A 24,980-nucleotide genomic window follows, 5' to 3' on the forward strand; every position below is an offset into this window, starting at 1 on the left:
AGGGCAGCTGCCCAAAACTCGGGATCTTGCTTGAACAGTATGGGTGGGATCCCATTTGGTCCCGGAGCCCCCTCGCGTCTTCCCTTTGAAATTGTGTTGCAGATCAGTGCACACTTAATTACAATTGTCTGGTCTTGCTGCCGGGGCTCATGGCAGTCACGGTTGAGTATTAAGTGGTCCTCGGTGCTGTTTGTGAGTTTGGAAATTCCTTGGATGTTAGTATCAGTGCCCTTGAAGTGCATGCTAAGGAAGGTTATCCAGGCATCTTCTGGGAAAAAGGAGTTAATGCCTTGACTCCTCTCCATGGACAAATTATTGATCTTTCTCCAAAATTGGGCTCTGTTGTTTGATTTGGCGTCATATAAGAGTTTGGCCCACAGGGACTCTTCTGATTCTCGCCTAAGTCACCAGACCAGCCTCCTGCGATCCCACTTTAACAACCTCAGTTCGTCCTTGGCGTCAGGGTCAGTCATTGCCCTTCGTAGCTTTTGGCCGATGAGAATTTTTTGATTTTTTAGGTGAACATTGTTTGTAAAAGCGTGATTATTATACCGCGTTTGATTGGCAGCATTGCCCCCTCCTTCATGCTGGTTTTTTCTGTGTTTTTCCCATATTTTTGCATAATATTTCTGTAAATTTCTCCCAGCTGGCGATTAGGTCCATTGTTTCATTTTGGGCTTCGCCAAGTACTTGCTTGGCATAGAGCAGGAGGCCCTAAGGATCATCTGTTCTGCACTTTAAACGCCTATCATTTGCTGTATGGACTAGTTCATGCCCAATGACGCGTACTGGTCTTAGTATTGTAAAGGCCTGTAGTGTCACTTCTTGTGGTAAGTGATCGCTGTAGTCGAGTAAACCGATGTGGAAATCAGTTATCGCTTGAAACAAATTACCCGAGAGGAAGGTAAAGTCAATTGTTGAGCTGGTCGTTGTACTATGAAATGTTGCTGCTTGGGGACGATCCCCTGGGAATCTCCCATTGAGCGCTCGAAGACCAAGTTCTTCAAGTGTTACTAAAAGTCGCTGTGCTACTTTTGTACCTCTTCCCCCTGAAGAATTGTCCTGAGAATATTGCTCCAATGCAAATGGGTCCTCAATAGTGCTGACTTCCGTTGCCGATTTATTGAGCATGTTCTGATTGAAGTCGCCGCTAACGATCAGGCTGTTTGTATTCTCTGTAGTTAATAGCTTTATGAGCTCTTCTTTCAATTGCAGGGCTCCTTGCTTCTTACCTCGAGATGTAGGTAAAGGTTTCTTAGAATTATCTCCTCCTTCTTTCCCTGGTCTTGAATGGAAATTCGTAATACTTGCATTGCATTCAGAGAGTCTAGATTGTATGGTAGCGGCACTACTGCACGCATGCTTTTTAATGAACAGTATGTGACAAGGCCTCCTTTTTTGTGGCCATATCTTGCAGACTGGGTTGGGGGAGTAACGTTCAGGGTAAAGCCTGCAAGTAGTGGAGGAGAGTCTGACCAAGTTTCTTGCAGGGCTATAATGTCGAAGCTATGCATGTAAAGTTTTAGTTTCGAGTCCGTAAGCTTATCCCCAATGCCGTTAATGTTCCGGGAGCAGATTTTAAAGCTTTTGAAAGGTTTCCCAGTTACGGGCTTGTCATGTCAATGTTTTTCCGGCTTGTTATTTATAGTCCTGCACAACCATGTCCAGTCTAAATTAGTTCGCTCTTTCACAGGGTTTTGCCTTCTAACGCCTAGTTCTTGTTGTTCTAAACTGACCGGGGTGGTGCTGCAAGCCCCTCGCAGTACAGAGAGCGAATGAGGGTCCTGGTTGGCCTGATTTTGTGCGTTCCGATGAAAGAAGTCGCATGCCAAGGGATCTGGATATCTAGGTTTTACAAAAGGGCGGAGTATTATGCCCCAGCTATTGAGCTTCGCTTGTTCATTGAGCACGCTCTCAGCCAACTCTGTTGTGGCCCATACTGTTTTGGTAACTTCCACCCCTGGATGTTCCGGTGATACTGTGAATTCCACTGAGTCCAGATCCTTGGTGGATATGTTTGTTAAGCTATCAATGGAGTTTAGCAAGCGTAGAATGTTGCCCCTGCTCAGGATATCAAAGGTGCCCCTTGATGTGTATTCCGGGATTAATAAAATTGTGGGATTGCCTGAATGCACCTTTATCCTGTTAGGACTGCTATGCGGGGTTGTGGGGGTGGTCTCAACCCTGATGGAATCCTCTGCTGGCGTTCTCTGGTCAGGGGCCTTTGGTTCATCAGCTCCTATTAAAGCCTGATTTGGAGGACATCCTGTTGATGTGGCTTCTGGGGGATGGTCTAATTGCGCCCCGTTGCCTACATTGGGGGATGTTTTTTTGCTTCTTGTGGCGCTCAGGTTAACAATGGCTTTTTCCTCACATTCGTTCGGACCCTCGCCGGTATTAGATTTTATAGCTTTTACGCTGCTCCTCAGGGCGGGGCCGTCAACTCTTTTTGGAGTTGTCGAGTTACAAGTCTTTATTTTCCAATTCTTTTTCCTTCGGATCGTGTGCCTCTGATCCTGATTGGGGAAGAGGCATGAGTCCAGTTCCATGTCTGTCTCAGGGCTCGTTAGAGCCGACTTGTCAAGCGTTAGGTCTGGAAGCAGAATTCTGACTTGGTTGTTCTTAACTTTGCCTTCCACCAGAGTGCCTAGCTTTAACTTGCGGCCCTTCCTCCTTTGTTTTCTACCCCGCTTTGGGGGGCACCCATGATCCGGCGGGCCTCCTTTTGGTTGGGTCCCCGAGTGGGAGCTGGGTCACTGTTTGCTGATAATAGGGTTTCTCCTTCCCTGGTATGTCCTTGTGCTCTTGATAGCGTTGCATTTTCCTTTTCCCTTGCCAACTTTTCTTTTTGAATTTGGGGGAAGAGCTCCTCAGATGGTGTCAGAGTTTCCCTGCTGTTTGTTTGCCATGCACTGTTTTTCCTCTCAAGTTGGCCCGTTGGTGAACTGTTTTTGACAGCCTCCCTGATACCTGTAAGGAGGTTATCCATTGCTCCAGGGAGTGTAGCCAACTTATCCACTATTGCTATGCCAGGACAGTTTGATTGTATGAATGCTGTCTCCTCTTGTGCTCTTTTAGCCAGATTATTCAGTTCAGCTAGCTTATTATCAATGTTGGAGACAAAGAGTGATAGTGAGTGTAGAACTGTTAACTTGAGGTCTATTTTATCCAATTGGTATTGGATGGCATTACCAGACAGTTGCATTGTATGCAAGAGCGATTCCCATATGTTTGCCTTAGCTTGCGGTGTTGGGATCATGGTGCTGAGGTGCGGGGCATTGCATTTTGGCTTATTGCAGCTTCTTTTCGGACCACATGAGGCGGTGAGGTGTAAAAGGCGACTAATTCTTCCCACTCTTCTTGCGTGGGATAGGAGGCCTCTGGATCCGAAGCTTTTGGTGGAATGGAGACTGAGCTGACCGGCACTGGAGGGTGACCTCGAGGAGGGGTTAGGGATTGCTCAAGCTGTGCCGGATGGTGGGCTTGTGCCTGAAGCTAGTGCGGCTCCGTTGCCGTGGAGAGGTTCCCGGCTAAACACTGCCCCTTTGTTTTATCATCTTGGTCTGCAATCGACCTTGTGCACTTGCTGAGTTCTGGTTGCACTTGCCTGAGATCTTGTGTTGAGGGTGTGTTTTTCCCTGACATAAGGTCCTGTGGTAGACCGGGGAAGCCTTGCCCTGCCTTTATTACAGGACCTCAGATTGCTTAATGTGCTGGGTACTGATGTCAGAGTAACTGGGGCTTCTGATATGTCAGGTATGCTAGGCACCTTAGGAGCCATTTGCATCCCTGAGTTTTCCTCAGAGTATCTGGCGATGTTGAGCCAGTCTTCTGGAGAGCGATTTCCTCCCGGTGGTTTGATGGTGTCCTTCTGGGTCCAGTTTAATGTAGAACCTATGCTCAGGGCACTCTGGGTAGGGTCTTGCTGTTTGCTCATGGATGCCTTTGTTTTTAATTCATGCACCTGGGCCGGGATTGAGCCCGGGTCTGAGTGGGGGTCCCGCTTCCTGATGGTCGTCATAAGAGTCACCCCTCTGTGGGGCTCGTTGTAGTTTCTGCTATGGTTTTCAGTCTGTGGAGTGTCTGGGCAATCCCTGTCATCGCTGTCTTCTTCTTCTTCTCCTCCTCCCCCCCTCCTTCTCCATCTTCGTCGTCCATCGCCTCTGGAGGGGGCTTTCTCTTCAACCCTCTCATTGGCTCTTTCATTTGCTCTGTCTGAATCCCTTGTTCCGATGCATAGGAAACCGGTAGTATCGGTAGTATCGGAGTTGGCAGGTTGTTGGGTTGCCGGGTGTTCAAACAAAGGACCAAACCAGCATCCTTTATGAATGAGAATTTTGTATACATTTTAGGTTGGAAGCTTGGCCCTTTTAAGTTTTCGTGAAAGGTCAGGGCTGAGATGACCTGGGAGAAAGGGGATCAGGGGGATGAGCCGCTCATTTCCTCCTCCTTCCTTTTCGCCTTCCACCGCCCCTTTCTTCAGTTCTTCTTTGCCAGCACTAATAGAGTCTGTGTTGGATTTCTTATTGCCCTTGTTTTCTCTCCTAGATCATTTGGTAGGGTTCAGGGGTACGTAAGGATCCCTAGATCTCCCGGATCTCATAGTGATCTTTTTTTTTTCTAATGGAGTCTTGCTGTGGAAGAGGCATAAGTCAGTTACCGTTGATTGATGGAGCTAGATCCTATACTAATTACTATGGTATTTGTGTGATTATGTTGATTATGTTGCTGCTTCCGTCTGTCACCGGGCATAAACCACTGGTGCGTGCCTCCGGTGTGTGTCTGTATATGCCTCTCGTGGTGCCTCCTCCTCTTGCTCTTGCTCTTGCTGCTTGCTTCTGTGGGTTGAGCCTCAGTCTTTGCCTCAGCCTTGGAGGTTGGCAAAAAACTCCTTCTTCCGGCTCTCTCCTGAATCAGCCGCTCCAACCCAACCAACCTCGCCAGGTAAAGGAGCAATCTCACTCCATTTTGCAGAAGGTCAGAATGGAGGGGGGAAGATGGGGGGAGATGCAGACTACTCTCACCCACTCCCCCACTCTCTACCCGCCGTGCACTGCTCACCGCACACCAAAGGTGGGAAAAATGCTTGCAGGGCCGCTTGCGGGGCCGCCCGCTGACAACGGCACCGCCGCTGCTCACTCGGCACCCTTTTTTTTTCCGCCGTAACACGGCTGCGGCTCACCTGCTTCTGGCTGCCGTCTGCTGCAGGGGCCTGAGTTGCAGAACTCTTTTCCGGGTGCGACACGAGGGGTTCTCCTCACCCCAGCTCCTGGATGTCTCCTCGGTGTCAGCTGCTATGGGGGGGGGGCCCTAGTGGTTGAGGAGCGGCATCCTCCTTGCTCACTCGCACAGAATCAATGTGCGAGTAATCCCGGCAAAAAAGGTAGCAGGGGAAGCAATGAGGGGTGAATGCTGCGGGTCAAGGCAGCCCTGCAAGGGCCTCCGCGTTTTTCTTCTCCTCCCTTTCCCCCTCTTCAGCTCGTCAGCCCAGCTCCTCGATGTCACGAAGCGAGTAGCGGAGGGGCCGTGAGACAGGGGCTGGAGGCTGTGAATCGGGGGCCAGAAGCAAAAGCAGCCCGGAAAGCAACCCGGGAGACTCGAGTCGCGCGTCCCTCTTCCTCCGTTTCTCTCTCCACGGCTGCTCAGGGATACAATATATCAGCATATAAGGCACTAATATGGCTTCAATACCGCGTTTTAGGCCGTGTGACAGCTCAACTGGCTACAGAGAGTAAAATCAAATCCAAAAATATGCAGGGCACTTTTTTATTGTCAATTTCTTCCATTTGTATGGATAGATTCATTTGTCTGTAAAAAAAACAGAAAAAAAGCTGGAATTCACTCCTTCTTATTTTGATGTGATTGAGTTCAAAACTATTGGCCGACAACGAGGCACCAATTTGTATTTATTTCTTTTTGTTAAACGTTTCTAATGCACAGACAGGCTGGAGGGCATTGTACAATAGTATGAAACGCAATACATCAAATAAAATATGTACATAATAATCCATGAAATATACAGCATTTTTCTTTTTTAAAAGAAGCCGTTACATCTAATGACAGTATAATAATACTAATAATATGGTGCTATCTGGTCAGTGTCCTGCTACTATCTGAAGTATGTATGTATGTATGTATTGCGACTTATATAGCGCACGTATCACCCGAAGGTATCAAGGCGCTTGCTTAGGGAACCCGTCCTGGTATTCCCCTGTGAGATACCCCGGCAGGGTATCCACAGGGTGAAATCCAGGCATCCCGCCGCGAGGGGCCAGAGTGGAGATTAAGCAAGCTATTGCCCAGAGTCGCAGAGTGTGACCCCGTGAGTCGAGTAGGCACCGGAGCGAGAATTGTCAAGTCCGTGGAATTTTTGAGCCCGAGACCCGCCCAGGTGGGGAATCGAACCCTGGTCCACGGCCGATCTCAGCTTCCGGGTCTGCCGCCTCTAACCACTGAGCCACGCTTCTCCAAGTACAAAGCAAAACCAAAGGGGATGATGGACGGAGTGTTGAACATTGTAAGCACTCACCCCCAGTCAACAGATCTGGGTTTAATCCATCATCATTCTTAAGCTCACTCGCTATCTGAAGAACCACTTCTTTGTGTCATTTATTCCCAGAAAACTATTGAGATCTGTTGACAATGGCCTGTTCATTGTTTCTAAATTTAAAATATATTAAAGCATTTTAGAATGCTTTTTGCATAAATCTTGGGTATGAAACCAATTTACACATATTTAGAAATAATATGGACATTTTCCTTTTTACAGAGCATTGTATTGTAGTAGGTTTCTTAAGAAACTGAGTGCTTGGATACCAGTCATAGGTTTAAGTAATATAGAAGATTAACTTGTAAACATAGTGTCAAGGAGTTAGAAATTGCCCTCAGCAGTGTTCCGTTCCATTTTGTGAGCTGCAGCTTCCCTATGCCGAAGATTGCTGTGAACCCAGCACCAGGAGGTGGTAAGAAGGCATACTTTGTGCTGTCTCTTTCCTGAAATTTAAAAGTGATTTCCTCTACCCGTGACAGCATCATTTTCCCATGTTTTGTTTAAAAATTGAAGTTTTTACCTGTCCTTCACTGTCTAATTTTTCCTGTTGCATTGTGGGTTTTGTGGTCTAAAATCTGTTGTTTTGCAATTGGATGTGACTACCTGAATTTCCCTCCTAATTCTCCCTTAGTCTGTGCTCTGACCTGTGTGTTAAGCAATCCACCCCGCTCCCTTTTTAGGTCTCAGCCTGGCGAAAGCAGCGCATGCGCTGCTCTTGTCATACAAGATGATTCAGAAAAGGGGGTGGTGATGAACAGAGTGCCTGAATTAAGCAGACCACTCTTACCCAGTCCAAAGATCAGGGCTTGATCCATCACCGTTTTTCAGCTCACTGCACCATCCCAGCTCAGAACTTGGCTATATGCAAATTAATCTGTTCCTGTCCCAGTGCATGATGGGAATAGGGCAAACCAAACTACCAAGCCAATTCTTATACTGGGAAGGAAACAAGCTTCCGGGGACCGGTTTCTGCCATTTCCGGCGTCGTCGGCCCGGCTTGCTTGAATCTTGATGGTGCAATGAGCAAGGGACTCACATCTGAGTATACCCTTCCACGCTTATGGTGGACAAAATGATTCAGAAAAGGGGGTGGTGATGAACAGAGTGCCTGAATTAAGCAGACCACTCTTACCCAGTCCAAAGATCAGGGCTTGATCCATCACCGTTTTTTAGCTCACTGCACCATCCCAGCTCAGAACTTGGCTATATGCAAATTAGTCTGTTCCTGTCCCAGTGCATGATGGGAACAGGGCAAACCAAACTACCAAGCCAATTCTTATACTGGGAAGGAAACAAGCTTCCGGGGACCGGTTTCTGCCATTTCAGGCGTCGTCGGCCCGGCTTGCTTGAATCCTGATGGTGCAATGAGCAAGGGACTCACATCTGAGTATACCCTTCCACGCTTATGGTGGACAAAATGATTCAGAAAAGGGGGTGGTGATGAACAGAGTGCCTGAATTAAGCAGACCACTCTTACCCAGTCCAAAGATCAGGGCTTGATCATGTCATACAAGGGCTTCTTGGAATCAATACAGATTCCGAAGCTCTCGGAGGTGGAGTTGAGGCCCCGCCCATCTTTCTCATTCGCTGGCGTCATCTTCCATGCAAAACGCTGGCTTCTGATTGTAAATGAGGCTTCTTAGTCCTTCCTTGTTGCCGCCTTATCTCGTTTTGGCCCCACCCACCAGTATTGGATTGTTTACTGGCGGCGTGCTACTATCTCCTTTAATTACAGGGTGAGGACGTTTTTTGTAATTCCGGCTGGAGCGAGGCGCACGGTGTGTACTTATTGTCATTCCAGCTTGTTTTTTTATGTTTCCGTCGCGCCGGTCCGGAGGTGCACTCGCTGTTCCCGTTGCACACAGTGCAAAGAGGCTCACTTACTTTGTTATAAAGCGTAACTAGCCCGAGAGCCCTAGCGTCTGGAGGTGCACTCGCTGTTCCCGTTGTTTACCAAAGTTGGCCGTCCTAGCCGTTAAGCCACTGTTCATCTTTTAAATGGGGTTTGAGTAACACCTCCGCCCCACCCACCTCACACACACTAGACCGGTGAGCAGTGTTATCAGCTGTTCCAACTGAAGTTGTCTCTTCGCTCATGTTATCTCTTGTCGTGTGAGCCACGAGTCTTCCGGCACAAGTGCCTCATAGTGGTACCAAGTGGCCAAAGGCACTGCCAGGGGCCACTTCTTGGCTCATCTCTTTCTCCTCACAGGCAGTAGGAGGTGACCCCCGGTGGTGAATGAGGGCAGAGTTCATTGGTCCCTGATCCTCATCCTGCCCTTGTATCCCTCTCTAGCTCCCGTCCTCCACAGCTGCGCCTGATCCACCCTTCGGGGTGAGAGCTGCAAGTTCAGTCTGAGGCGGAAGCAGAGCTGCCCTCAATGCTGGCAGCTGGCCAGGTGTGTCAGGAGAGCTGCTCCTCTGAAGTGAGGTGGAGTTGTGTGGCTCACTGGTTAGAGGCGGCAGACCCGGAAAGCAGAGAACGGCCCGGGACCAGGGTTCAATTCCCGACGCGGCAGGGTCGTGGACCAGGGTCAGCGGACTCGACAATTCTCGCCTCGGTACCTACTCTAACCAGGGATCACACTCGGCAACTCTGGGCATTAAGCTTGCCTCATCTCTACAACGGCCCCCCACAGACGCCGGGGATGCCTGGTTTCACCTTGGAGATACCTAGAAGGGACCATCTCACAGGGAAAGCCAGGACGGGTTCCCCAGCGGTCTCCAGCGCCGGGACGCTTACGGGCAGCTGTACGCTTTACAAGTCCAATACAAGTCCAACACATTTACATTTACGCAGCGAGCCACTGGGTGATGAGAGAGAGAGTGTGTCAGGGGACAAGAGAGCGACTTGCTGAGTTACTAGGAGAGTGGTCGGGATACTCTTCAGTGGGCAGGAAAGTGACAACTAGTGAGTAACTAGTGAGTGAGTGAACGCTGGGTACCTGATGCTGCTGAATGTGCAAGTCAGACAGTGGACTCTAGTGTGAATGTGTCTTCGGGTCCCGGAAATGACAGGGCATGGCTTGAACAGAGCTTTATAAACTTTAAGGAAGATTTCACAAACATACTTTATCGGGCACCAAGGTCATGTGTGTAATGACCTGGGGCCTCACAAATCATGAGGATTTTAGCAATATTCTATAGTGTCTGCTTCAAGGTGGCTTTAGTTTAAACCACATATTGTTGTCATAGTAGGCGCATATCTCAACACATTTCTCTCGGAGACGGATGTGAAAAAAAGGAAAAGCAAAAATGTTTCCAAACAATTAAAAAGTAAAGTCGCGTGGGTGTCTCCTTCTCTCTCCGTGCTGGGGGCACACCTCTGGAAGGTGGGTTTTGAGGCAGCCCTGTGTAACAGTAGATAACAGGAGAAAAAACATTGAAATATTCCGGGTTGTAAATCGAAAGTTTGATTCCGACGTGTCAGTATTTGGTGTGAGGAAGGATGGGGCGATGGGCCTGAATAAAGTCACATGTGCCAAAACTGAAGGGAAAATCATATACATCTTGAAAATCACATTATATTCATTGCCCCAATCTGGGAAGATATGCAATGCAGATTTGTGTAGTATGAAAATATGTGCGAGTTAAAAAAAATAAAAAATAAATACGGCCTAAGGTACTATTAAAATCTATAGACACGTCCCGTGAGCACTGCAGGGGTCTCAGCAAAGAAAGGCCCCCCCCAGGTCAAGCTCCAGGAGGCATTTGTTGAGTATTACCTGTACAAGGGAGAGGATGTGGAGCTAACTTTGATACTGGGGAACCTGGTGCTAGTCATGGCGTTTGCTCAACAGCCTGTAATTCTGTGCCCAAAAAATAGAAAAATAGAAAAATAAAGAAATGTGACCTTGTGTAATGCAACTGTTATGTAAAGCATTACAAATGCAATAGGTCTTGCCTTTGAGTAATTTAAAGCCATTTGCTTTGCTATACAATAAAATTAGCAGAGCAAATGGCCTTAACTTAATCAAAGGCAAGACCTATTGCATTTTCAATGCTTGTTGTCCTAGCAAGTGAGTGAAACCAGATTAAACACCCCACCCCCCAAAGAAACAGAGCTATTATACCTAAGAGACAGAGCAGAGGGTGCTTTGAGACTGCAGTAGTCTGCTGTTAGTTGTTTAAGCTATGTTTGTAAAGGGATTGTAACACCCGATTTTTAGCTAGCAGATTGAGTTGTTTAAGTGTTGGAAAAGCAGTACTGTTGAAGGGCAAAGTTTAGGGCCTTATCTGCAGAACTCTATAGTGTGGATTGAGCCTGTCTGTCTCTTAGGAGAATCTGAGTTGAGGGGCAGCTTCCAGCCCCCTACCCACTCTTCCCCCTCCACCTCCCGTTTACTCATCCAAACCCCCCGCCCCTACTGCTATGAATTCCCAAAACCAAAAAACGTTCTAGACCCTTTTCTATCCCTCCACTATTCCTTTTCAATCCAATTAACAGAATAACATGTCACCACTCAAATTAATTTCAGATTTCCCTACACTAATTTTCCACTAATCCTGTTTGTGTTCCGAAGTAACATGATACCCACCAAAAATTGCTTCAACGCCTCCTTAGGGATAGCAAGCACTATTTAAATGAAAACCCTTCCCTCACCCATGCCTCCACTATCCTTTTCAATCCAAATAACAGACTAGCATGTCCACCGCTCAAATTAATTTCATATTTCCTCAGACTAATTCACCACTAATCGTTTTTTAGCTCCGAAGTAGCGTGCTACTCACTAAAAAGCGCTTCAACACCTCAACAGGGGTAGCAAGGGCTGTATAAATGCTAACCTTTTCCCTCTTCTATCCCTACACTATCCTTCACTATCCAAATAACAGACTAACAAATCCACCACTGAAATTAATTTTATATTTTACTATGCTAATTCACCACTAATGCTTTATGGTTCCGGAGTAGCATGCTACTCACTGAAAAAGCACTTTGACGCCTCATCGGGGGTACTAAGCGCTATATAAATGCAACTACAATACAAAAGGGAAAATCCCATCAGCCCCATGGTACTCACAAGAACTAAAAGCCTTCCAACTGAAATGGAGGCGCCTAGATCGCAGGTGGAGAAATTAATATTGCCCGGGAGAAACAATTAAGTATAAAAAATTACTTGTGAAGTTCAAGCAACTAATTAAAACAGCTAAGTCTAAATGCTTCGCTGAAAAGATAAGCGTGGCCGAAAATACAACCTGAGAGCTATTCAAAACAATTAAGTCTTTGTCAAACTGGAGCAACAGCAGTACATTTATACTTTCAAGACCAAATTTAATTATATCTTTCAAGATTTCAATCTTACCTAGAACACTTTGGGTATAGGAGGGGCTCCAATCCTTGTAGAGGAGCTGGATTCACAACAATTCCACAGGGACACAGACACCACGGAAAAAGTGATTAGCCTTAGTAATTCCAACAAAACAGGGGCTCCTTCAGTCCCCTCCCCCTCCCCCCCCCCCAACTTTAATCTGATCTCCAGCTCGGTTGCTGGCCCACTTATGGAATTACTAAATGAAATACTGACCACAGGGTAGTTCCCAGCCAAATGGATAAAGGCCTCCATTCTCCCTCTGGTGAAAAAACTCTCTCTGGACCCAAAAGATGTGAAAAGCTGTTGGCCTATATCTCGCCTTCCCTTTTCAGCCAAGATATTAGAGAAGGTAATGAATGAGGAAATATTATCATTCGCAGTTGGCAACCAGCTTCTTAACTCCTCACAGTACGGTTTCAGAGCAAACCACTGTACCGAATCAGCTCTGGTAGCAGCCTCTGAGGAACTGAAAATGGTGAGCGACAAGGGCGGCAAAGTCGCATTGATTTTATTAGCCCGATCTTCCGCTTTTTTTACGGTCCACCATTCACTCCTCATAAAACCGGCTCCAATCACTGGATTTTAGTAACTCTGCAGTGGCTCTGCTGTGCTCATCCTAAAGTAATAGGCAACAGAAAGTGGAGATGGGAGATTCCAGTTCCTCTTCCTTCTCCCTCCTTTGTGGGGTGCCTCAGGGGTCCTCCCTCAGCCCCACTGTTTTTAATATCCATGTTACCCCCTTGATGATACACAAATTGTGGTGTCCATATTATCAGACGTTAAAGAAGAGGCAAAACAATTCTGTACCTGCATGTCTCAAATTGCAAACTGGATGCAAAGAAATTGTCTGCAGTTAAATTCTGAAAAAATTGAGGTCCAGCTTTTTGGAAATAAGACCACTTTTGGAACTTGTCATGGTGGATTTAGGCCCCCCTACCCTTGCTGGCTCAAAAAGGAAAAAGCCTGGGTGTCATCTTTGACACCAAATGTTGCTTCTCTGAACAAATAAATCAGACCAACTCATCTCACTTTTTTGTGCTCAGGGTCCTTAAGAAGATTTTCCTGTTCATTCCCCTGGAACTGCAAAAGACAGTGATGATGGCACTTATCTTCTTGAAGATGGACTGTATTTGGGCACTCCTAAGCATCTGATGAAAACACTTCAAACTCTACAGAATGCAGCTGCCGGATTGCTATTAAAAATTCCCAAGAGTGCCTCTATATCCCAATCATAGCATGGTTTGCACTGGCTCCCAGTCAGAAAGGGGATCTTTTTCAGGGCACTATGCCTGGTCCATGAAGCCATTCATGGGACCGGTCTAGTATACTTTCAGGAACTGCTCTTTTGGTACACTCCCAGTAGGCATCTTAGATCCACCTCAGCTCAAATGGTAACTATCCCCAGAATAAACAAAGCAAGATGGTGTGGAAGAACATTTTCCTTCTGTGCGGGAAAACTCTGGAATTCACTGCCACTAACTCTACATTCCCAACCCATCCTGCTGCAATTTAGGAAGCAGTTGATGACCTGGATCTTTACTGAATCCTTCAGTCAAGTTTAGTGCCCCTTTCCAGTTTTGCATTTTTTTTTGCGTCTAATCACTGGCGCTAAGACACCCCTGTGTTTTTGCGCACTATATAAAACAATTTTACATTACATTACAACAACCAGTGATTAAACAAGAAGTACGCAGCACCTTAATGGACATATTTGGCTAAGATTGAACTAGAGTAAGTAGACATTAACTTGAACAAAACCAAGAGAAATTCCCCTATGACCTTATACTTGCATATCCGACATAGTTCAAAGTATATTTCACAGTAAAATAATTATTCTAATCACCACAGATAACATAGATTTATATCAATTTCATTATTTTTTTTTTTTTTTACATTAACTTGAACGACTAACAGTTTATTTTGAAGAACCTCCGTGAATCTGTTGTGAATAGAAGAAAATCTAAATTTTATAATTTTTGATGGCAGGCTGAAATTGTAAGTTACAATTTTTGAATTTTTAAAGTGCTTATTTTGTATTTCTTAGCCAGAGTCTGATTCCTTGCATCTAAAGAAGATAATATTTTGTAGCTTAGCTATGCAGTCAAATATAGCAGGTTTCTCACTTAAACTGAAACATATTAACTTTTGAAGACTGTGAATTTTGGATTTTTTTGTACTATAATAGTTCAGATTTAGTTTGAAAGGGTTTTTCTAGAAGGAGTATGGTCATAATTGAACATCTTTATCTAGCATTAAGAATATTTTTTTACAAATTTCCTCTTAATTTTAGTGAGCCTTCACACCTCAGTCGGATATGATTCTCTAAAATGTGAAATTGAGTTCCATAACATCAACAAGGTGCAGAGGGATAAAAGGTTTGATCATAGAGATAGTTGTAAAATGATTACATTACATGAACTTGTTTGTTAAATGAGTACTTTGTCATAGTGAATGTGACAAATAGTCAAGTCAAGTCAGGGCTACTTGTATAGCGCGCAAATCACATCCTAGGGAGTCTCATGGCGCTTGTAGTTATGTGTATACAAACCTGCCAACTTCTGTTTCAGAGGGGGCAACCTACAGTCAACTTTCCCTCTTCTACGGCTAGTTGTGTAGTATTTTCATGTTGATTCTCTATGGTCAAGATTTCTTAGAGATAAATGATGTAAATATTGATCTTCCTTTGGAGAATCCACTTATAAATTGAGAAATTTAGTTGTAATACAGAGCATATTAGACCAATTAGATAAACTAACTAGTGAATATAGATTGACTGATGTAGAACAGCACTTTATTGGAGAATTTACTGAGAGAAGAGTAAAATTTAGTAGAAGTAGGGTGAAGCAAAAGTGATTGAGTTGCAAGAGAAGCTGAATTAAAATTCAGGAATTTGATAATACATCCTAGACTTGGAATTGAACAAGTGAAGAAAGAACCTCTGTGTATGATGTGTGAGAAATCTGAAAATTCAGAAACATTTGAAAGGATTTTATAAAGTGAATGTAGTGTAGTAGTGTAGTGTAGTTTTATGATTGATGATCAAAATATGAAGGGTGAAGAGGATATTTATAGAGAAATTTATAATATCTGTTTTCTGTTGTATTATTGTATCTTCTGACATATTATTGTTTCACACCTTGCTGACAGTGTGGTTCCTCTGGATGAAAAACGTATATAACGTGCTATATTTGGGAAGTGAGCAAGACTCTTTTTACTTTCCCTAGAGAGCAGACTCCTTGTTAGTCTGTCTTTTGACTCAATACTTGGAGATTTTCAGGATTTGCCCTTGACTTTAAACTGAACAGACTTTGTTTGTCTTCTTCCTAATGCATTATTTTGCCTGTTATAAACCATATTTGGTCTGGCTGTTTAATTACAATAGAGCCTCTGCAAATTTCTATTTATTTGCATTTTAAAAAGTATTTGCGTTTTGAATTGAACTAACTACTGCTTTTGCTTCTGTAATGATTCTAAATTTTAACTAAACCTCCAAGTTTTTGAAAGTTGTGTAGTGTAAGATTAATTTGACTTGGTTTATTTCTATTCCGGGGTCAACATCCTTTGGGGTCTAGACAAGACCCCTGATCAGCTCTTAAAATAATAATTTAGGATCAACAATTTTTAGGAAATGAATGTTGAGGTTATCACTCTAGCAAAAATTGCTGGACGCTGCATCCCTTACACAGTTGGTAACACAATATAGTTAATAGAAAATAGGGAACAAGGCGGGGAAGATACTGTATTGGTTAGCAAACAAGGAGCTGGAGACCCATATCATCCATAGCATAGCCATATCAGCTGGCGACTTGCTAACAGATTCAGTCCACATTGCCCGCGAGTTTGCAACCTATTACACTCGCCTCTACATGGAGCTGCTCCAGACTGAACGCACACATTGTCAATGACCTCATAATACCAGCGCTGTCCGATACAGACAGAAAGGGGCTGGAGGGCCTACTGATTGAAGATGAGCTCAGAACAGCAATTCATTCCCTCCGGGCATGAAAGACCCCCGGTCCGAATGGGTACCCGCTTGAATTTTTTAAGAAGTGCATGTCCCATCTGACACCGATGCTGATGGGCATGTACACCGAGGCCCTCCACTCAGGTGAACTGCCATACAACATACAAAGTAATCCTAAGCCCAGGAAACCAGCACCCAATGCTTGTCTTACCGACGCATCTTCCTGATTAACCTGGAGACAAAACTCCTTGCAAAAATCTTGGCAAATAGGCTATTGAGGATCAGCAGGACCCTGGTACACCTGGACCAGAATGGAGTAATGCCACATTGTGGTACCCATCACTGCCTGCGACACCTTCATACTATGATAGCCGGGGAGCAGGACCGTAGAGCCCTGGTATCTATAGACTTTGAGAAAGCGTTCAATTCATTCAGATGGGACTTTATGTTCCGGGTACTGGAAAGCAGGAATGTTGGCCTGCGCTTTTGATACTACGTAGCGATACTCCATGCTAAACCATAGGCGAGAGTCAAGGTTAAAAGCGAATTAGCCCCTGTGTGTGCTATTGCATTCAAGCACTCTTCCACTTCTGTTGCCGCTGATTGTAAGAAACCCCTGGCCGAGTATATCAGATGCGGTGCCTACCTCAGCGGCGTTCAGTGGCCTGGGGGTGTGGAAGATGGGATCTCGCTTTACGCAGATGACACCCTAGTATGTATGAGCAATCCTGAGACGACCTTGCCCCAGCTGATGCAAATGCTCCCTCTATGCCCACACATCTGGCCTCACTGTGAACTGGTCCAAGTCTATATACATACCTCTGACTGGCACACAATGTGACATCAGACTAACCACCACCCTTCAGTGGGAAGACCAACATTTCACATATCTTGGCATACTCTTCACTCACACTAGGTAGAGGGCATGGGAAAAGAATATTGTGCCCCTGATCGCCTGAGTGAAGCAGGATATAGATAAACGGTAAACCCTCCTCCTCAATGTAGCAGGTAGGGAGCCCTATTTAAGATGGTCTCCTTTCCCCGATTACTCTACACTCTCCAAAGTCATCCCCATACTTTGCCTTCCCAGTTCTTCTCATTTCTGCAAACAGCAATAGTGAAATTTCTATGGAAGGGAGGGCAACCGAGGATGCTTTTTGCAAATGTTTACTGAGACCATTTGATGGGGGACTGGGGATCGGAGACATACAACTATGCTATTGGGCCAGCCACATCAGTCCAATTAATGATTGGCTATTCGCAGACCGCACAGACCCTGCGATAGGTATGGAACTTCAGAACCCTGAGCAATACAAAGTATTGGATCTCTTATATAGGTACACTTGATACTCTTCCCCCAGCAACTGTGACATCAATAATTAGGTGGCATCACACGCTGATACCAACTCGGGAAGCACCCCTGTATTTGGGAACATGGCTACATCACACAGCAACTCTAAAAGGCTCCCAAATCTATAGGTATTTCCAAGCTAGGGGACATTTAGGAAGGCAATACAATACGCTCCTTTCAGTACCTTTAAAGACACATGACATGAACAGCTGACATTTTTCGTTACCTTCAGTTGCGGCATGCCCTAAAGCAGCACTGTGATGCCCTGCTGCCCATCCCGGATCATAACACCATTATTTGAGACCCATGCTACAATGGACCCCCTGGGGAACAAAGGGATTTTGAAGATGTATAGAACATCTCCTGACCCCATGATAGCTCTCTAGGAATGATGGGAGGATGATGTGGGTACTTAAGAAGAGGAGAGGTGGACGAAGGTGAGAATGGCCCCAGGGTTATCGCGGTGTCCATGTAATGGAGGCTGATTCAACTCAAATACCTACACTGGGTGTACTACAGCCCTTCACGATTGAGCAAAATGAACAGTAAACTTGAACCAGGATGCCTGCGATGTGGGGTCGCACTGGGGTCTTTCTTTCATATGATCTGCGAATGCCCAGTGATACAAAGATATTGGTGTAAGATATGTAATATATTGTCCGAGGTAGCGGAAAGGCTGGTGATACCTGAGCCCAAAATGATTCTACTGGGACTGATGGATAAGTGGGGGAGGGGTAGATGTAAGAGACCTTTGCTTGCTACGCAAGAGTTTGGAAAAAAACTTTCTTTTTTTTTAAAAGCAAAATAGAACCAATGGTACCAAACGATATTGTATCAATCATGCTCTTTTTACATACTGAGGGTAATCCAATCTGTAGTATTTGTCAGTTATTCTCTTGGGCGATCACAACAACAGTAGCCCTTGGGCTTGCCTTGTCCTTTGCCCCATCCCCTGCCTAACTGCTGGTCTAAAAGAAGGGGCCTTGACTGGCCTCCTATATATAGCATTTCCTGCTCCAGGCCCCCCTAGGGTCTAATTCCTCCTTTGAGCTAGCAGAGGTTCCTGAAATGTTATGATTTTCCCTCAGTCATCTTTTGGAAACAATGGGCCTTATTTATGAAGGCCTTGCGCCGCCGGTGCGCCACTTTTAAAATGGGAAAAAGTGACGCACCGGCGGCGCAAGGCCTTCATAAATAAGGCCCAATGCTTCTTCAGGTTAAACTAGCAGACTCTCCATTTATAGCACACCGCTGAAAGTAATGGATGGTGCAAGCACAATTACTTGTGCATTTGGCTTCTATCTGGTAAGTGCTGGGGTAGGCTAGGTACGATTGCCTGTATATTTAATGCAAAGAGATGCATGAAAGGTCCTTTTATAGTGCCAAAGCTAATCACTTTGACTTTTTTTTTAATCGTGAAACGTTGTTCACCAAACTTCAGTGACCTACAACACAGGACCAACAGGAGAAGCGCAGAGTACGGTTCCCTAAGAACAGTCACGGAACCGCTGGCAGCGGTGTGAGCTTCCACGTAGACACAGAAAAAACGCAACACACTCCATGTGTGAGAAATAAGACTGCACGACTACCTCGTGTGTCACGTCTTCACCTTGTTTATACCGAAAGGACAGCAGATAAGCGTTGCTAACGCTTCTCTCCTCTTAGTTGAATGTGGCACGTCTCCTGAATACATTATTGTGGAGGCATCCAGCCCTGGTCAGCATGGTGTTAAAAAATCTTTCAAACACGTGCATGCAACGATCTATCAGCAAACTGGGCTCTGCTGAATTGGGGGGGTCTCCCTCCGGAAAATCCTTTCGACTGGGACCACCCAGTGTGGCTGTCAATGAAAGGCACTATTAGTGTCACCTTGGCTCGAACTTTTGTCTGGCCGTAAAATACCACCAGAAAAAAACATGTCTATAATTCGTTAAGCAGCAATGACGTTTTTTGCGCCAGGTTCCTTCCTTCAAAACTACGTTGGAAAACTCCCTTAATTCTTGAATATTGGTGCGGGTGCATAGAAAAACAGAGAGGGATAGGGAGCTCTCAGTACCTTGCTAACAAAAACGTTTGGTTAGTACTTTTTACAAGCTAAATATTTTTTCATTCATATATTAACAATAATATAAGGTAAGTTGGAGAGCATGGCCTTAAGATAAGTGTTTGCCTAATGCTAGACTTTTTCCAGTTTGAATTTGTTTCTTGATATTTTCAGGCTCCAATGTCCATGCAAACTCCCAAAATTTTTACTGGCAGAATTTATTTGACCAATTAACGCCAGGCTCGCGCTCTGCATCGCCTGCACTGCACAACACACAAGAAAGGCAAGGGTCCAATTGGATATATTGCACGAGTGCCGGTGAAATCTTTATATATATATATTTTTTTTCACCAGGCATTGGATCGAGATGCCAATGCAAAATTTCACCCAAAGCACAGCAACTTTGCCTGGTAACTCATTTGTATTTTCATTGCGTGTGTTCAGGTTTGAAGCTTACATATGTCATTTGTTAAGACTTTTAAAATAGACTAGTACTATTATAAAATGTTGTTTTCTCTTTTTGACTAAATGGTTGTGAAGTTGTCTTCTGTGTAAAACGTAATATAATAATACAACTTTTACCTGAAGAACATCAAATTCAACCAAAAACATATTTTTGTTACGTTGTTTCAGCTCTAGAAAAATCAATATTTTGTTACGTATCCGCTGGAAAAAAAGCATTTTGGGAATACTAGGAAATAATCTGAGCAATATTAATTTGCATAATTGGATCATTAAAGGAATTGAAAGTTAAGTGGCAAATTCATATTTTTGATTATTTTATTCAAAAGTTTTCACATTAAGGATCCGATTATGATGTCGTGTGGAAAGGCTCCGACTGACAGTCGGATTCTCCCAGACCGTGTCGGAACCCATCCGCCCGACTCGTTTGGAACCAATTACGATGCTCGCGGTCGGAAGGGGAACAGTTTGGTCATTCCAAATTTGTTCCAACCGGCAATCAGAGAACCCGAGTCGGTCAGAGGCAATTCGTACAGCTCTACGGACAGCGTTTCCGCCCGACTGATTACGATGTCGGATTCTGACAGCCTTTCCGACTCTGTTTGTCTGACATGAAAAGGCTATCTGAAAACTGACTTTGGGGGGGTCCCTAGCTGGCCCCCTTCATCCTGAGGCCTCCGGTTGTGACCGGTTGGGATACCAAAGGGAACCACGTGTAAGACCATGCACTGTGTGGCAGGCACCATGTGGTGCCCACCACACGTTGCAAGGTTTTCCGCAGACACCCCTTTTCCCCATAGGAGCCTGCCTTGCAGGTAGGAACACAGGCTCCCATAGAACTCAATGGGAGTTCTTCCAAACGGTGGTTGGAAACATTTCAATCAGTCGGGAGGAACTGCCGATCGCGAGTAGGTCGGAACCAAATGCTTAGGGCCTCATTACGATGTCGGGCGAAAAACATTCTGCCCGACTCCTTGCCGGATTCGATTCCAACTGACTCGCAATCAGCGGTTCCTCCCGACCTATTTTGATGCTTCCGAACACCGTTTGGAAGGACTCCCCTTAACTTCTATCTGAGCCTGTGTTCTGACCAACAACACAGGCTTCTATGTGGAAAAGGGGTGTCTATGGAAAACTTTGCACCCTGTGGCAGGCACCCCATGGTTCCCTCCACACAAGCATGGTCTTACAGAGGTGTCCCTTGGGTACCCCCACAATCCCCAACCGGAGGCCTCAGAAAGAAGGAGGGCCTGCAAGGGGCTCCCAAAGTCAGTTTCCAACAGCCTTTTTGTGTCAGACAGACCGAGTTGGAATGGCTGTCAGAATCCGCCATCATAATCAGTCGGTTGGAAACGCTGTCAGTAGAGCTGTACAAATGGCCTCCGACTGACTCGAATTCTCCGATTGCCGGTCGGAACCTCCCAAACATTCCCCAAACTGAAAATCCGTGCTTATTTGTTCTGTATTTTTGATGTCGTGGAAGATGTCATTCTTGATTCCATATAGTTTATAGCACCAATTTCTGACTTTTAAAAAATAAAATCCCCAATCTCAGAACATGCATCTGAACCACCGCCCACCCCCAGACATTACACCATGCTTAAAATCTTTTATGAACGGGTCACAAGTTTGATTGTCTCCCACTTAACATAAGACAAATGTGCAGAATCTGCCTTGGTTAAGCTTTTGAGATCGGTTCCTATACTGGCACGAAGAAGTTGGCACTCTTGTACTTGTATATTTCTCAACAATGGTTAACACTGCTAACCAATGGTCCAGGCTAGATTATGCTGCATTTGGCAGCAGTGGGCAGCTTTCTATTCTTTCATATATGCTAATGGAACCTTATGTACCAGACCTCCACCTTGGAGCTCCTTTGAAGATAACTTGTGGAGTCCCACTGGGGTCGGTCCTTTTGCCAGTTATTTTAATGGGTACTGCTCACTGCTGCACTGATTCAGTCAAAACACATGATTTTTTTTAAATTAAGCTGGCAACAGCACACAAATGACCTTGCCACTTATAACCCTTGAACCCAAGGTGACAGCACAAATGCAAGCTTCACAGTCGCTTCTGAAATCCAGTTAAATAGACTTTTCTTCCACTCAGGCCAAACGAGACAGAGGTCTTGCTGGTTAGGAATATTTGTAGATCAATTAGATATCTATAGCCTCCAAGCTTAGGCACCAATCTTACAGCTGCAACATTCATCATTCATTAGGAATTTAAGGGGCATGTTTAAGATGGGCCTCAGACTGGTATCTCAAGTGGTCCCGACTGTAAAGACTGCTTTCTATAATCTACCTCTGCATAAGAAAATATTTGTCTACCTGTATTATACGCACTGGATTCAGGCAGTAATCATGCAGGTGTTGGCCAAATTACACTACACTGAAAGGCTTCCACTTGGAGATTACATCCTATTTATGGAGCAAACCTGCAGGGATTGAAAAATGCTGCAACTGGTTTATTAATTAGAACAAAAGTACTCACACACTTTTTCCCCGAGGGTGAAAAATATGGCCTGTCGTGTCACAGAGGGCTGCATTAATGATAGCAAGGTGGGGGTTGTGTGGTGGGGGTAAGTGATGTAAGGTGGGCATAGTTCGAGCAAAGCTTGTACATTGTGGACTGTGAGTCATGGTGCTATATCTAGAACTTCCTTCTATACTGCCCTCTACATTAAGTCCCTAATCTCTAGAAGAGTTACAGATTTGACAACACTGTAATATGTGGTATCAGAGTTGCTGTCCCTCTACCGCACCCTAAAGTAATCCTTCTTTGCTTGCTATAACTACCTTTGGTGAGTAAACATTAAGAGTACCTACAAGCAGGTTCTGTTAAAGTGCTGAGAGCCCTAAAAAAATCTGTGTCAAGGCCCCCTAACAAGGGCCCTCATTTCGATGTCAGGCGGTCGGACCACCGACAGACATCACTCTGGTCAGCAGACCGCCCAATTATGTTAGGACCACTATGGTGACAGTCATAATAGTGCTATTTTTCATTGCAGCTTGTGCTGCGGCCCAGGAAAATGGCCGCAGCACAAGCTGCAGTGTGAAAAAGCACTATGTGCACATTCATGCACTGTGTGCCAGCCACCATGTGGTGCTTGGCACACGGTGCATGAATGTGCCTAGGGGCACTACATGTGGCCCATGTAGGACAGGGCCCTGCTTGGGATCCCCAAAAGTCAGTTTCCAACAGCCTTTTCATGGCAGTCAGACTGCCATGAAAAGGCTGTCGGAAAGAGACATAGTAATCCCTACAGTGGTGCCTGTGCAGGCATCGCCTCCATGTTGAGGGATACGATTCCGACTGTCGCCCCAATGGGATCCGAGACCCTGACGGAGGCGGCGGTCTTTCACCCCGACCTCTGCGGTTCAACCGCCTGCATCCTAATGCAGTGGTCAGACTGAAAGCCTGTCTGTCGCTGGGTCCACCACTAACAGCCTTGCGGTGGCAGTCCCAATGACATCGTAATTAGACCCAAGGCATGGTTCACTAAGGTGGGCAGACAGTAGAAGCCGAGATCGGGGGCGATTGAGGCTGAGATGAGAGGGAAAAAAGTGAGGCAGAGATGAGAGGGAGAATGAGATAGAGGTATGAGGCACTTATGCGCTATGTGATTGAGGAAGAAGAAAGTGAATCTACATAAAAGAGAAGTGAGGCAGCAGCATACGCTTTGTGAATGTGAAGGGTGGTGCAGTGGAGAGGGGTAGGAAGGGATGAGACAAAGGTACGATGGGGTGAGGTGTGTAACACAGAGCCGTCAGCGAAGATCTGTTTCATTCTTTCATGTAGCAGTAGCACTATGGGGTGGGCTGGGGTAGGGGGGTCAGTTTGCCAGTATATTCTTGTTTTAAAAGTAGCTGGTGCCGAGTTCCGGGGCTCCAGTAATATTCAGGCAAAAAGTAAAATGTCAAGATTACTCTGGTGATTAATCGTCTACCTGGAGAGAGCCAGCCAGGAGCTTTGTCTAGGGGAAGCTGTGACTGCTTGAAAGGTAGTACAGGCCAGGGAGGGTTATATACCAGGCTGCTCAAAAAGTGATCAAAAAGTGGATATAATGTAAAATAGATCATTGTGTTACTGCTTCTGTCGGAGAGATCCTTTTGTTACTTGCAGTTTGTAAGTTAAAATGCTATCATAGAACAGCAAGCTATTAACTAGTCTGTCCGTCATCAAAGAGCTGCATGCAAACGGCAAGTTATATATTACAGCTATATGTTTTTTGGGCTAATCTTTCATTATCCTAATCTTGCAAAAAGGGTCTAATGTGGGAACTCAATTCTTATTGAAGAGAACCCCTAACAATGCTGGTATGTTTTGAATTCTGCATTTGCGCTTTTTCAGACTTTGAACTCCTAAACTATATTGCCTACAATGACAATCATGGATGACATGTGACTCCTATACCTTGTAGTCCTGTCTGATGTAACATTCCCTCTATACTGAGTTACACACATAGGATCAGCCAGATATATATTACCTCTGACTTTTAGCAGTGCCAGTTGAAAATGTGGGTGGAGCTAATATAGTAAGTGGGTGGAGCCAGTGGATGAAGTGGGTGGAGCCAGATAAAAGTAGGTGTGGCCTCCGACAAACATTTGAGCACCTGCACTTCATATTTTACAAATTAAGCACTGGCAGACACAAACACCCAACCTCCGCCGCTAGAAGTGGTAAAGTTATATCCATGGCACTAGTAGACTTGAAGTTTAATCCTAGCTTTATCACTTTACCAAAATATGACGGTCAGGAAATATCTCATTAAAATCTGCACAGGTTCTATAATCCAGGGGCATTGCTTTGTTGAGAGTAGTCACCAAGTTTCACTATCGGAACCACTCTTACCCCAGTTAGTGTGCAATGAGCAAGATGGAAAGTGTGGTTTCAGAAGACACAGTTTTTATGAATCCCAGCTTTTACTAGTGACAAATTATGCTCTCTTAGAAATCGCTATGTGAACATATGTTCTGGTTCCTTTTGAAATGGATAGGAAGTACTTAATTCAAACTAAACCCTGGTAGTTAGTATGTGAAACACAGCTGTAATCCAACAATTATTAGATTTTTACTCATGGCAACAAAAAAAACTGTCTCATAGTCCAATCAATAAAATGTAGTGCAGTGAGAAAGTAATCGGCCTTGAAACAAGGAGTTCTGCACTGTGGTCTTGCTTCACTAGCTCCTGGCAAAATAGGCTCTGATCTACTCCAGTCAAACCTTGGAGAAAGTCAAGCATCACACATGGCCAATCACTGGCCCTCTAACAAGCTCTCATAGAAGTAGATGAAG

At 45.1% G+C, this 24,980-nt stretch overlaps 1 pseudogene; it reads right to left on the bottom strand.

Annotated features, from left to right (window-relative positions):
* Positions 1-714: 714 nt before the first annotated feature.
* LOC144828191 (thioredoxin domain-containing protein 5-like) overlaps positions 715-24,980 on the bottom strand; it is a 51,931-nt pseudogene continuing 27,665 nt past the window's right edge.

This window comes from Lissotriton helveticus, chromosome 4_1 (assembly GCF_964261635.1).
Source record: "Lissotriton helveticus chromosome 4_1, aLisHel1.1, whole genome shotgun sequence".
Classification (NCBI taxonomy): Eukaryota; Metazoa; Chordata; class Amphibia; order Caudata; family Salamandridae; genus Lissotriton; species Lissotriton helveticus.